General features: G+C 35.2%; 1 long non-coding RNA gene across 1 annotated transcript in view; it reads left to right on the forward strand.

Annotated features, from left to right (window-relative positions):
• The first annotated feature begins 6,170 nt into the window (after window positions 1-6,170).
• LOC109366487 overlaps window positions 6,171-13,079 on the forward strand; it is a 7,303-nt gene continuing 394 nt past the window's right edge. The window contains exons 1-2 of the long non-coding RNA XR_002112815.1: window positions 6,171-6,242; window positions 11,974-12,076. This is a non-coding gene — a long non-coding RNA (uncharacterized LOC109366487). The remainder of the gene's footprint in view (window positions 6,243-11,973; window positions 12,077-13,079) is intronic.

Raw genomic sequence — 13,079 nt, forward strand, 5'->3', positions numbered from 1 at the left:
GCTGCACATACCTAAAAACAGCACACTCTGTATCTACCCAGGTAAGTGAAAAAGAAAGCAAGCTTGTACATACTGTAATTGAAATAGAAGCAGTAACATTGTAGACATACCTAATGTTTTCCTTCTACCACTGAATTTCCTGTACATACTGTTCCTGACTGAAAGAAAATGTGTACAGTTTTCAAGGAAACTGGAAGGCAGACAATTGGTTCAAATTCTGAATTTCTTACAGAATGCTTCTTTTAGCTAGAAACCATAATGCTTAACTTGAATAAATAGCATATACTCTCAAATACAAATACTTATAGACTGAAGTGCAATAGTTCACATGTTGTCAGCTAGCACTGCATCATAATTTTATTACATAGGTATGACACAGGCCATATACATAGGTTACTCCCAAAGAAATGCCCCATATTTATTTCACAATAGCACTATTTGATAGAGCAAATTCTCAGCTACAAAACACTATTTTTCAGCATAGCCACCACTGTTAGCTATGGATTTTCACCACTAATGAACAAGAGCCTGCATATCATGCTTGTGAAAATCTGCAAGGCTGTTAAGAATGTGGCCTGTCTTTCAAGTCATTGTCATTCCTGCTGAAATGTACTACTCACTGTGCTTATGTCCACTGTTTTGTTTCCATAAGTGTTCAGCAAGCATTGATGAATGTCAGCGAGTGCAATTTTTTCCCTATAGAGAATTTGCTCCATACATACTTCCATGTCAGACCTTGTTTTGTCAGACTGCCCCTCTGCTGCCGTACAGCAACAAAATGTAATGGGATATTGGTGGGAGGGTTCAACCTCTACTATTGTACCACCAATGGCACTTCTGATACTGATATGTACCAACATAATAAAATAAAAAGCATTACTTTCAGAGCAGCCATTGTATTTCCAGAGAACGTTGTGTTCTATTTAAGTGAAACCTAAGGAATAGATTTAAATGTAGCTAAATTTATAATTTATAAATATTTATAAATATAATAGATATTTATAAATATAATATAAATTTATGCAGCTTCAAACTGAGAAATCTAAAAGTGTCATTCTAGAAAATGTTGAGTAAGATATGGAATCTAGTATCTGTGACCTGAGCTGAGTGTAGCCCTGATTAGTAGCAATTTTATTGAACCCATAGACTGACATTTACTATCAGTGGCCCACACACTTGAAATCTACTTGTATCTAATGCAGACAGACTGAAGATGTCAAGAATTGGGGATCACGATAATTTATTTGAAGGATGGTATCTGTATTTTTACATTTAAATCTTGTGTCTACATTAACTATACATACAATATCAGTGAGCTCATGGTTAGAGTGCCATGGCCAACTCTGGTGGAGCCAGTCTTTCCACTTAAAAGATAGGAAGACCTATCATATGGGTTCAAATCTGAGCAAGTATATACTGTGATTTTTCATTTAAAAAAACACCAATGAAAAGTAAAAGTAAAAAAAGAAAAAAAAGGCCCTTAACTTTTTCAATAATCTGGCATAAAATCTGATGTTACTGAAATAATTTTAATGTCAGAGCCTTAAAAAGAAGTCATGGGAAAATAATTTGTTAGTATGAAAAGAGAATCAGTTTGAATTGTACTGTATAAGATGCAGAAATGTCAGTGTTTCATTACAAAAGACTTCTTATTTCACCTCTTGAACCTAACTAATTTGCAAATTACTTAACCAGTAAAAGGACTGGTTAACTTTATAGGGGCTCAATCAAGATAAGTAAAAAATTACAAACTTGCAAAATTGTTTATTCATAACAAGCATATTCAATTTCTTCTGGAGAATTTAACTAAATAAACCTCCCAAACTGTCAAATATGCCAGCTTTTAGTTGCATCACCAAAAATCAGACTAAATTCAGTGTAAAGTAAAATAAGTTCACTTAGGAATTATCAAAATTAAGTAATCAACATTATCCCTATGCTTTTTCTACAATGGAGTAATATAGTTTCTATTCTATAAAGTCAAAAAATAGAGTACCAGAGAAATAAGCAAAAAATACTAGCTTGTTTTTTGACCCACTATTCTGTGAGTAGCAGAAACTGATTGACAAATTACAATTTGCATATATGAGGTTGCACCAACTATATCTGGCTAAGAGAAAAGCTTACTCTAAAAAATCTCTAGTTTGAGTTAACGTGACAGCAGCTATAAGGAAGACAGTAGGTCCTGATGAACTTACAGCAGGAATCAGAGGTGAGGCATTTTGTCTACTTTGCTGTTTATAACTCTAAGTGGTTAGGAGGTTCAGCTGCTTGTGATTAGTGATATAAACCTGCTTCTGGGGACCTGAACAGTGAACTTACTCCTTTGTCTGAGACTTTAACCAATGGCTGTGGAAAAGCCTGTAAGGAAAGAATTAATCAATTAGAAAAGACAGAGAATAATCAGAGCAAATGAAAAGAAAGTCAATTACAGAATCACAATGAAGTCACATTTCAAAGTAACTATGCCAGTGCATAGAGACTGCAATATAAATTTTATGAACAGTATCCCTGGCAGAAATAAGGAATGGCTAGCCTTATCGAACCTTTAGGAGAATCTTATTCCTTTTATGAAAGACATTATAAATTGGAGCAGCCTGTAACGAAAATAAGTTATATCTGATAACCTAAAAGATTCCTCTGGTGCTAGTTCTTACTCCTTTACAATCTTAAATGTTCAATGTTTTGAAGTATTTTAAAGGGTCACCTGGGAAGCACAGAATTCTTATGCCCATAATAACAAAATCCCCTTCAGTATCTGTTGTGGTTTAACCTGGCAGGAAGTGAAATACCACACAGTCCTTTGGTCTCTCCCACATCCCACTGAATCAAAAAAAAAAGGTAGAACATGTAGTTTGAGATAACACTATTTACTAAGACAGAAAGGGAAGAGAGAAATAACAGTAATGATAATAACATACATAAATATGTAAGTATGTATTTACAAAGCAAATGATGTACAAAACAATCGCTTACTACCCACTGACCAATGCCCAGCTAGTTCCTGAGGAGCAGCTGACCCCCAACAAACTCCACTCAGTTTTATAGTTTTTACGTGATGTCATATAATGTGGAATATCCCTTTGGCCAGTTTTTGGGCCAGTTGTACTGATTCTGTCCCTTTCCAACTATTTGCTCCCCACCTGCCCCCTTGCTGGCAGGACAGTACGAGAAGCTGAAAGCTGAAACATCCTTGGCTCTGTACAGCACTGCTCAGCAACAACTGGAACATCAGTGTGTTATCGATGTTTTTCTCTTAGAGCCAAAACATAACATTGTATCAGGCATTATGAAGAAAATCAACTCTGTTCCAGTTGAAACAAGGAGAGTAGCAATTTACATCAAACAAACATAATTCATCATCTTTTTCAAACTGTGACACTCAAGAAACAAGCTTTCAAATGTAAACTTCATTATAAATGGGTTAAGAAGAAACCTTTTAAGAGGACTGGCATCTTGCCATGGCAGAGTGCTTAATGTTGAACATTTAGTACTTGTATTGCATGTCAATGCAGACTCACTGCTGGCAGTAGTGAAGTAAGGACCAGAGTGCAGGTGCTTGGCATAGAATAGAGCCTTCTCTGTTCTCATCAAATCATCAAATTCTCTTTCCATTAGGTATTTTTATTTTATAAATAAATTGTATTTATTTATATTATTTTGACGCTGTAGAGTGCCCAATATTTGTCTGTTCTTTAAAAAAAAATCATTCACTTTTAAGCATTCATTCTTAGTGTTTTAGGATATTTTAGGAATTTAGATGAGTATAGAGAATTTCATGTCACATTCTGTTAATATTTCTTTTTGGCATAAGAGATAGTAAAGCATCAGTTTTCTTAGTTCAGTTTCTTTGGTGTCAGTGTAAGAGTGGGGAGTGAAAAAGAGAGAGATAACACTTTTTTGGTCTGTTTTAATATGGTTACCTGTGGTTTTGATGTCATTAATTATTCTGAAGGTAAAACATCACAACAAGGCCTGGCTTCAAAGCAAGCTTTTTGGAGATTTCCATATCTTACATTAGAAACATACAACTTAAGAACACTGAATCATCAGCCAACTCTCAAAGTCTTTATATAAATAGGTACATTTTTTAAAACTACCAGAATTACTTTGGGCCTAACACTTTATATCAAAAGAGTCTAAGTCACTTGAAACTTTCTCAAGTTTTTCCATTTCTCTCTAATATTTTATTTCCTTACTAATACTAAGGCAATCCAGGCGGGTTGGGATCTGGCTAGGTTTAATTTCAGATTCCATCCTCCACACTGGCAAAAGCTTCATGATGAGTTGAGTTAAAAAGGAGTTTTAGGAGCTGTTCTCATGACTATATATTTACTTCATTCTGCCTATTACTGGCCAAAAGAGTGAAAGGCAATAAATTCATGAGCATGGAAAATGTATCTAGCTTTGAACAACATCAACCGATTAATAATAAGTATGTATAGTTCTAACATTTTTATATATGATAATGGAAGCATTGTTCGGCATTAGTGATTTAGTTTTTCTATCTGAGCCACCTATATGTTTGGATAAAAAACTGGAAAGTGAATTTCAATAGTTTGAGTAGTTCAAAAGGTAAAGTACTTTGCTGAAATAAAAGGAACAAACTTATTCCTTAAGTTATCAATGGCACCACAAATTCCCCTTATTTGTGACCATGAAGTTATGCTAAAATTGCTTGGTTGCATATTTTCAGATAATTACAAGTATTCTTTTGATACTCATATTAACTCATCTTTCCTATGTGAAAACTGAAATTGAGTCTTCCTGTTCTTCTACTGAGATTATGCTTCTGAGGAACTAAACCTTCAGCTGCCAGGAGCACCTAAATTTCAGCTTTTCAAATAATGTTGCACCTGTCAAGAAAAAAGAAATACAGACATATTATTTTCCCCTTGATATTGTTGCACTCCATTTGTTTTTATCATGCAGCAAGACTTACATTTGGTGTTAATTATGGTACATACAAAAGAAAACTCAAGGAGGTGTGAGACTTTTCAGTTTATCTGAACTATCAGCTTTTGTTATAATAATAGCATGTTTTCAGCAATTATGATTATTTGTTAAATAGCTTATGTGCCTCTGCTTTTGGGTTCCCCGATGGCAGTGATAGTGGCATGCAAGAGTCTGCCATTACCACACCTACTGAGAGGCAATTTTGTTGCTTTTTGCCTGCCAGGAAGTGTAGAGTTTGCTGCAAATAACTAGGAATGTCACCTGGTAACAGCTTCAGACATGTCTTATATTTGTGTTTCAGATATTATAAAAGTCTTCCTGCTTTCAAATCATGGCAAAAAAACCTGTTCATCTTGCAGTGGCTGGTGCTGCCTAATACGGGGCTCGGTACAGTCTCCTATCAGTATGAAACTGAGAGGTTTGTACCAAGTGTAAATATGTATCTTAGACTTCTTTAGAAAGGCAAAAAAGGCAACAACTGAGTATCAAAGAAATACTAAAGCTGCTGTCCTGACTCTTGGGTAGAACAACTGTAACTAACACCACATGAAACAGTGGGCATCTATGTTTGTGCAGCATGGCACACTCTCTGGGTAGCCACCTGCAGGACATTTCTTTCCAGCTGGATGGAATCAGTGTGATGTGTGGCTGAAGGGACCACTGGCTTTCCCAGATAGAGGAAATACAGAAAAACATCTACAGAGCCAGCAAACTCACTGGGTGTCCCTGGGCACATAGGTATCTACACTGGTCAGCATGTTCAAAGCATGTATCGAGAATAAGTTTGTTCCAATGGGGAACTCAAAGCATGTTTTTTGGAGAATAGTATACATTCATCCCACAGAGTTCCACAAAAGTTGTTCTTGGTTACTACAGGCTGGGAACATGGGGTTAGGGTACATAGACAACTGAAGTCTGAATGACCTAGGAAATAAATTCTAGCACAGGGTAGGTTTAACACAAATGCAGCTTGGACAAAAGCAGCTAACTTCCTTTAATGACCTGGCAACTGTGAGTACTAAAAAAAAGCATGTCTGCTGAAAAATGATTCCTGTCTTGTCCAGTGTATGGGGCTGCTGAATCACGGCCTGAACCTCTGATTAATCACCTGAGGCAAGCAATGAGTCAGCCACGGGAGCACAGGTGAAGGCAAATCACCTATGCTGCAGGAAGGGGTGGAGCCTGGCTCCAGCTCTCCTAGACCCATTTAAGAGCTGATTGCCAGTGGGGAAGGATCTCTCTGGAGATCTGCTCTGTTGGAGTTCATCTCGTGAGCCCAGCATAGGGTGAGTGATGTTCTCCCATTACTCCAATATAAATTATATTAGCCAAGCTACTATGTGTACACATACACGTACACCATCTGTATATCTATTGACTGTATACCATCTGTATATCCATTGATTATACATCCAGTAACCAGTTTCATATTATTCTACTTAATAACAAATGCTACTTGTTAATTAATCATAAACTTTTTATCAAACTGTATCTGCCTTCATCATCACAAGCATGTGTAAACTCTGACGGACTGCTCGTGAGCACCTACGTTTAATTCAGTAACACTGTTTATTGAATTTTAATTTTATTTTACACACATGAAGTGTAGATGTATCGTATAATTCATATATATCTGCTTCTAAGTTCTGATGAGGATTAAATATTTTTATGTATATTGCATATTAGTATGTATATAATAAATAATACCTGGGGAGGAATAGCCTCGTGCAGCAGTACAGGTTTGGAGATGACCTGCTAGAGAGGAGCTCTGTAGAGAAGGACCCGGGTGTTCTGGTGGCCATGAGCCAGCAGTCTGCCCCTGTGGCCAAGAAGGCCAATGAAATCCTGGGGTGCATTAAAAAGAGTGTGGCCAGCAAGTCGAAGGAGATGATTCCTCCCTTCTACGCTGCCCTAGTGAGTCCATATTTAGGGTAGTGTGTACAGAACTGGCTCCCCAGTTCAAAAAATGCAGGGATCTCCTAGAAGGAGTCCAGCCAGGAGCTACAAAGATAATAAGGGGGCCTGGAGCATCTCCTGTATGAGGGAAGGCTGAGTAAATTGGGTTTGTTCAACCTGGGGAAAAGAAGACTGAGGGGAGGAATCTGATAAATGCTTATAAATATGTAAATGGGGGCAGTAGGCAAATATATGAGCCCAGGTTCTTCTCAATGGTGTGTATCAATAAGACAAATCTAAAAAGAGGCGGGAATAATTCTTGAGTACTTACTATAGATTTGCAATTAGGGCAGATGATATTACCCTATAATTCTGATGTATTTTTTCAGATAAAATAATATTGTATTTTTTCAGGTAAAAACAAAAGAAACAACAACAAAAAGAAACAAACAAACAAAAACACCATGTATATGCTAATAAATTAAGTTTTAATTTATTAGGTCAAGTACTTCTTGACAACTTTTCTGTGTCTTAGGAAATGTGAATATTTAAGTCAATGGCAGCTACACTACAGTCTACATGCTGCACAAAATGCAGTAGATATACCTTTCTTCTTCCTCTGAATTACTTTTTGTTATTAAATTATGATTTTTTTTAGTTGGTATGTCCTCTGTTAAACTATCTGATTAATCTTAATTGTGACTGATTACCTGTAATTAAATTGGTTACATTTTAGTCATAGACTGTAGATTTATTGGATCTTTTTAAAACACCGTGACTTCTAATTTATTCTTTCTTGTTATGTGCTCTGCTAACAATTATGATGTGAATGGAGTAACTCATGGGATTTGTTTGGTATTAATATCTGTGATAGTTTATTGCATAGTCCTAGCATGATGTTCTCAGCTACTCATGGTTTTTTGCCTTCCCAAGGAAAAGTATGTTTCTCACTTTGAGGACAAGGTACTTGCATTAATAAATGAATCATCATGTGGCACTTGAAGTGTTGTTTTTACACATTAAGCTGCTAGTTTTTTTCCTTTTTTAAAATGCATGCTTTGAGTAGTTTCTTGCCACCTCACATATTTTGGGAGTCTAGAGACATATTCTGAAAAATCAAGGAAGAAAAACAAACCAGAACCCTATATTCTGACTGCAATTTGTACTGACAATGCCTAAATCTCTGAATTCCTAAACTGAGAATAAGAGATTTTAAATAATAATTATAGGGACACATTACATTATTTCTGGGTGTTCTTGATGAGATTCAAATTTATGTTGAATGACATAACCAAAAATGTGATGAGTGGGTGAAAAATTGAGGGCAGGTCGGTATATCCTCTGCAAGGTGTACCTGTTTCACTATTGCTCAGTAAGTTGTGAAGAAGGTCAGTGAAAATTCTCAGTAATCTCTAGACTCTCATGGTCATTAGAAAAAGAACTGGCAAAGTTCTAAATGTAGGAGGTGTGTGGAGTATTATTGCTTCTAGCAGTAACAGAAAGGAAACTACATCAGTCATAACAGAGCAGTTGTGCAGGTTTAATTACAATTTAACTGCTGAACACTGAAATTTTCACCATACACCTTAATACCAACTTACAAGCTATGCGTTGAGGAACATGAATTGTATTACTGAAACTATGTATATTCTTTTTTGGTCAGTGTGATATTATAGTGGTTTGATGAAAAATACATGAAAACAGTCCCTGAAAACTCCTTCTTTATTCGTCAGTGACATGAATTTTGAGCTAAACAACCCTAAATACCAGCATAACTTTTGTGATACTTTGCAGTTATTACAATATGAATGATTTATTAAATCAGTGATAAGATAAAATAATTTGATCTTGTTCAAACTAGAGTGATGATCAAGACAACTGACTGGAAAGAAGGTCAATTACTGGTAATGTGTAAGACTTAGACAGTTAAAATAACTTTCCCATATATTGTGTATAAGGAAAAGAGACTATTATTATAAAGGCTGACTACTGCTAGCAAAAATTGGAATGTATTAGCATTCAGCTGTGTCCTGTCATACTGACTTTTTTTCATCTGCAGTTTTGTGAGTGATCCTCCTCGTGGAGATAGAATGGTAATAAATATTTATATCCAAAGCCATTACAGGTAGTATACTGAATATCTGCACCTTCCAGAGTTGTAAACTGAACATATGTTATAGATTAAAAAGTAACTCTGTGGTAGAAGTGTTCAAGTGATTTAACAACTTTCAAAAACAGAACTGGAATTTTAGTTCTTAGTTGATGGAAATGAGGGCTATTTAGGTAGGGGTTTTGTTTTGTTTTGGTTTGCTTGTTTGTTTTTAACAGAAGTTTCAAAGTTATCCAGAAACCAAAACCACAGTGTTACAATTTCTTAACATTGCCAGGCATGCATTTGGTTGAAAATAGTGAGATCTGTGTAAACAGGAAAACGTTCCCCGTCTGTTCAGCTATATAGTTAACAAGAGAGAACTAGGGAGGGTGAAGGTGGATCTGGGCAGAAAGAGCTTTTGTTATTTTCAATTTATCAAAAATCACTAATGTATGCATTTATCCCCAGCAACCCTGAATCCCTGAATTGAACTGTTTGCTGTTTTTTTTTTTTCCATGTGGACATTTGCAAAGTAAAATCTGGAGATATTATGGGTGATAAAATACAAAGGATTGATTTTTCCCTTGGTGAACGCCAGACAGAGTAGGAGAAAAATGGGAAGAGATGCATGAATTGTTTAAGATAAAGCAAAGAGCTCACCAAAAACTGTGCGCAAAAGTACAGCATAATTCAAATCTGCTTTGCAGTTCAGTTTATGTCAACAGTGTTCTGGTATATTTTGCATACCTCTGCATATTTTCTTGAGATATCTGAAGAGGAAAAAAAAAGTAAACATGGAACAGAAAACGTGTATTAGTTCTGAAATAGTGAAAGAGCATGAAAAAGCATGGAAAGAAAGCTTTGTGGGTTTATGACCACTTTTAGTTCTCAACTTCCTCTAGAAGAAATTCAGTGATGACTTCACACTTGTCATAATTTTATACTTTTTTTTCCCCTTCATAGAGATTATAGGACTACTCCTAATATCAAAAGGCTTAAAACTCCTGAGTTTCAGTATACATTGTAATCTCTTCAATATGTGGGCATATCTTTGGCTGGACTAGTGAGAGAGTTTCCTTGAATGTGATTAGCTTACCACAAAGAGTAAGTGTAAGGTCAACGTTTATTTAAACACGAAATGCTGAACAAACTGTAGCAAGATGTGAGAACCATTAAACTAGTGCAGTGTGTAAAGTAGTGATGAGAACAGATAGCTCACTTAAAAATGACCCCAAAGAACACAAAGGAGAATGGATGGCAGAAATTTTTATTTCCAAGCATGAGCTGTCAGAAGACAATAAGTAAAATTTACTAGAGTAGCAGAAAATAGAGAGGTTCTCGGATTCTTAACAGTTCCCTGCCTAAATGTCAAATCAGGGATGTGATTCCTTGCTAGCATGTATCCATCTGATCCTATACGTTAGCTATGATCATTTTATTACTGAGGTAAAATGTATTATTCTGCCCTGGTGAGATCTCATCTGAAGTACTGTGTCCAGTTCCAGGCTCTCCAGTTCAAGAAGACAGGGAACTTCTAGAGGGACTCCAGCAAAGGGAAACTAAGCATCTACCTCATGAGGAAGGGCTGAGAGACCTGGGGCTCTTCAGCCTGGAGAAGAGAAGGCTGAGAGGGGATCTTATTGCTGTTTATAAATATTTAAATGGACAAAGACTGCACTACTGTTAAAATTTCTTTCTGAGCCTCCTTTTCAGCAGGCAGTCTTTTTGAGGCTGTCCTGGATGATCTTCTAGACACGGCGGCAAAGTCCTATCTAAACATTCATCTCCATTGCTATATTTTAAAATATATTTTATAAAATGTAGTGAAGTATAAACACAAATACACATATGGTCGTATAAAATAGCATCCACTGAAATGCATAGATAAACAAATTGTAAAAAATAATTATTAACATAATGTACATTTGTTCACTCTTTTTTTAAACAATGTATTTATTTATTTATTCTTATTTACACTGCTCAGTGAATTACCTCTAGCACTAAGCTCCTGTCTTTTATCTGTAAAACGGCAAGCATAAAAGAAATAAAATGATAAAAGGTTTGGAGCTCTCTAAAAGATTTTCTCCCTCAAAGCTTAAGTATGCTATCTAAAATAGATTTTGCATAATTCAGCTACACATGCTGTTGAAATGCAAATTCATAACAATGTGTATTTAAAGAATGGAGATGATTGAATGATAATCCACAGTAAGAATTTGTTCTCAGTGAGTTTGATTCATATACGTACTTGCTGAGCTAAAACCAACCCTCATTTCTCAGATGAATATCTAAGATATCTTTAGACGCTCAGTGAGATTTTAATCAACATAAGTCAATACAGTATTTGGTTTCCTCCTTTTCTCTTTGCCTGTGTTCTAAGTTCAGCTCTCTGCTGCTTAAGGCTCTTTGAAGAGAAAATTCAGTGACTTGAATACAATTCTTTCATCTGCAGTTTTAGTAAAGTATTTTAATATCTATATAATAAGGTCTTTGATTTAGACTTGTATGTCACTATGTAATACTACTTAGTATATGAAGAGGGGCACGTGACACTTCACAATACTGGGAACCTAGTACTCTATAGACTGTAAAGAATTATGAACAATTAAGGATGCTGTCCAAGGAGGAAGACAAGTTATCTCTGATCAAGAGAGCTGTTCTCTGATTAGGAGGAAGATCATGCTGCTCTAGTTGGAGTATTCTCATCATAGCTTGCAAACGAAGAGAGAGCAACCATCTATAAGCGTATGTTTTAATGCTGCTCTTCAATATCTGAAAGGATAAATAGTTTCATCAGTGAAGTTATAATAGGGAAATTGCAAGAGTTACAGAACTATGTAGGAGAAAAAGGGGAAGATGTGAAGAGCTGGAATGCGAAGAAACAGATTTAAAAAAAAAAGTACAAAAATCATGGTGTGCATGTAAGCATTAGTATTGAGAAAGAAAAGTGAAAAAGAAGTTGCAAGGAGACAGATGCTCTTTGATTCTTTTTGTATTCAGTATGTTTAATGCTCCTCCTTCCCCTCCAGTGCACTCTAGCAAAATGCAAGTTGGAGAGAAGCCTTCTAATCACTCAGGTCCGAGTCCTCTTTTTGTTGGTGAAAAACATTTACATTCCATAGCAGTTAACAGGTAAGTCATGGAGTAATACACAAAACAGTTGGATATCTTTTAGGATAACATATTACTGCATTAACGGTGCACAGTTTTTACTGGATTTCACCCAGTATCTTTTCAAATATTCCTGTTGCTTGCTCTTTTCTTAGTAGAAACAAAGTGTAATTATCATCAATCAAAAAGTTTTACATAAATAAATTAACTTTTTATTCATTTGGAAATGGTAAGCAGTTTAATATACATGAGAGGAAATCGGCATCCTCAGTTCTAATCACAAAGTAATTAAGTACACACCAACACATCACTGTTATTGGATCAATATCTATGTTGAATCCTGAGCCTGAAAAAAATTTTTTTAGAGATTATAATGCATTATCTATGATAATATTTCAAATGGTTTTGTCTTAGGTATGCTTATAATAGTTACTGCCTTCTTTAATTTCATCCTTCTGCCTCTGACATTTACTTTGATTTTTTTAAGTATTTAATTAATCTCTAATTCAGAAGTGAATTATGCAGCACACTGGCAGACCTTTAATTTCCAGAATTCCATCCTGTTTTCTTCTGTGATGCTTCATAAAACAAATTGCTCCCTGTAATCTGTAAAACAATAAACAGAATTATCTCTTAACATATTCATTCTCTACTGCCCTCCTGAATACCTCTTATTAAATAGAGCAGTAGAGGGAATTACTAAGGTAATGACAAGAAAACATAAGACAATTATTTTGAAGAGACAAATATGAGGAAAAAAAAAAAAAACAGCAAGAATTTAATTTGAGGTTAAATTTAATTTGAATTGCATTTGTGATATTATGACTTAATTTTAAACTTATTTTAATTTAAATTTAAGCATTATATAAAATGAATGCTTTTAAATCATTAATTGTTAAGATCATTACTTGTAAATGTAAGTTAAATGTGCTGGTAATGTTTTCTGACATCACTGCTATAACGTGAGATCTGAGAGAGGAGTAAATGAGGCAGAAAAAAAATCTCAGGAAAAAAAAACTAAAAT

Source organism: Meleagris gallopavo, chromosome 2 (assembly GCF_000146605.3).
Source record: "Meleagris gallopavo isolate NT-WF06-2002-E0010 breed Aviagen turkey brand Nicholas breeding stock chromosome 2, Turkey_5.1, whole genome shotgun sequence".
Taxonomy (NCBI): domain Eukaryota; kingdom Metazoa; phylum Chordata; class Aves; order Galliformes; family Phasianidae; genus Meleagris; species Meleagris gallopavo.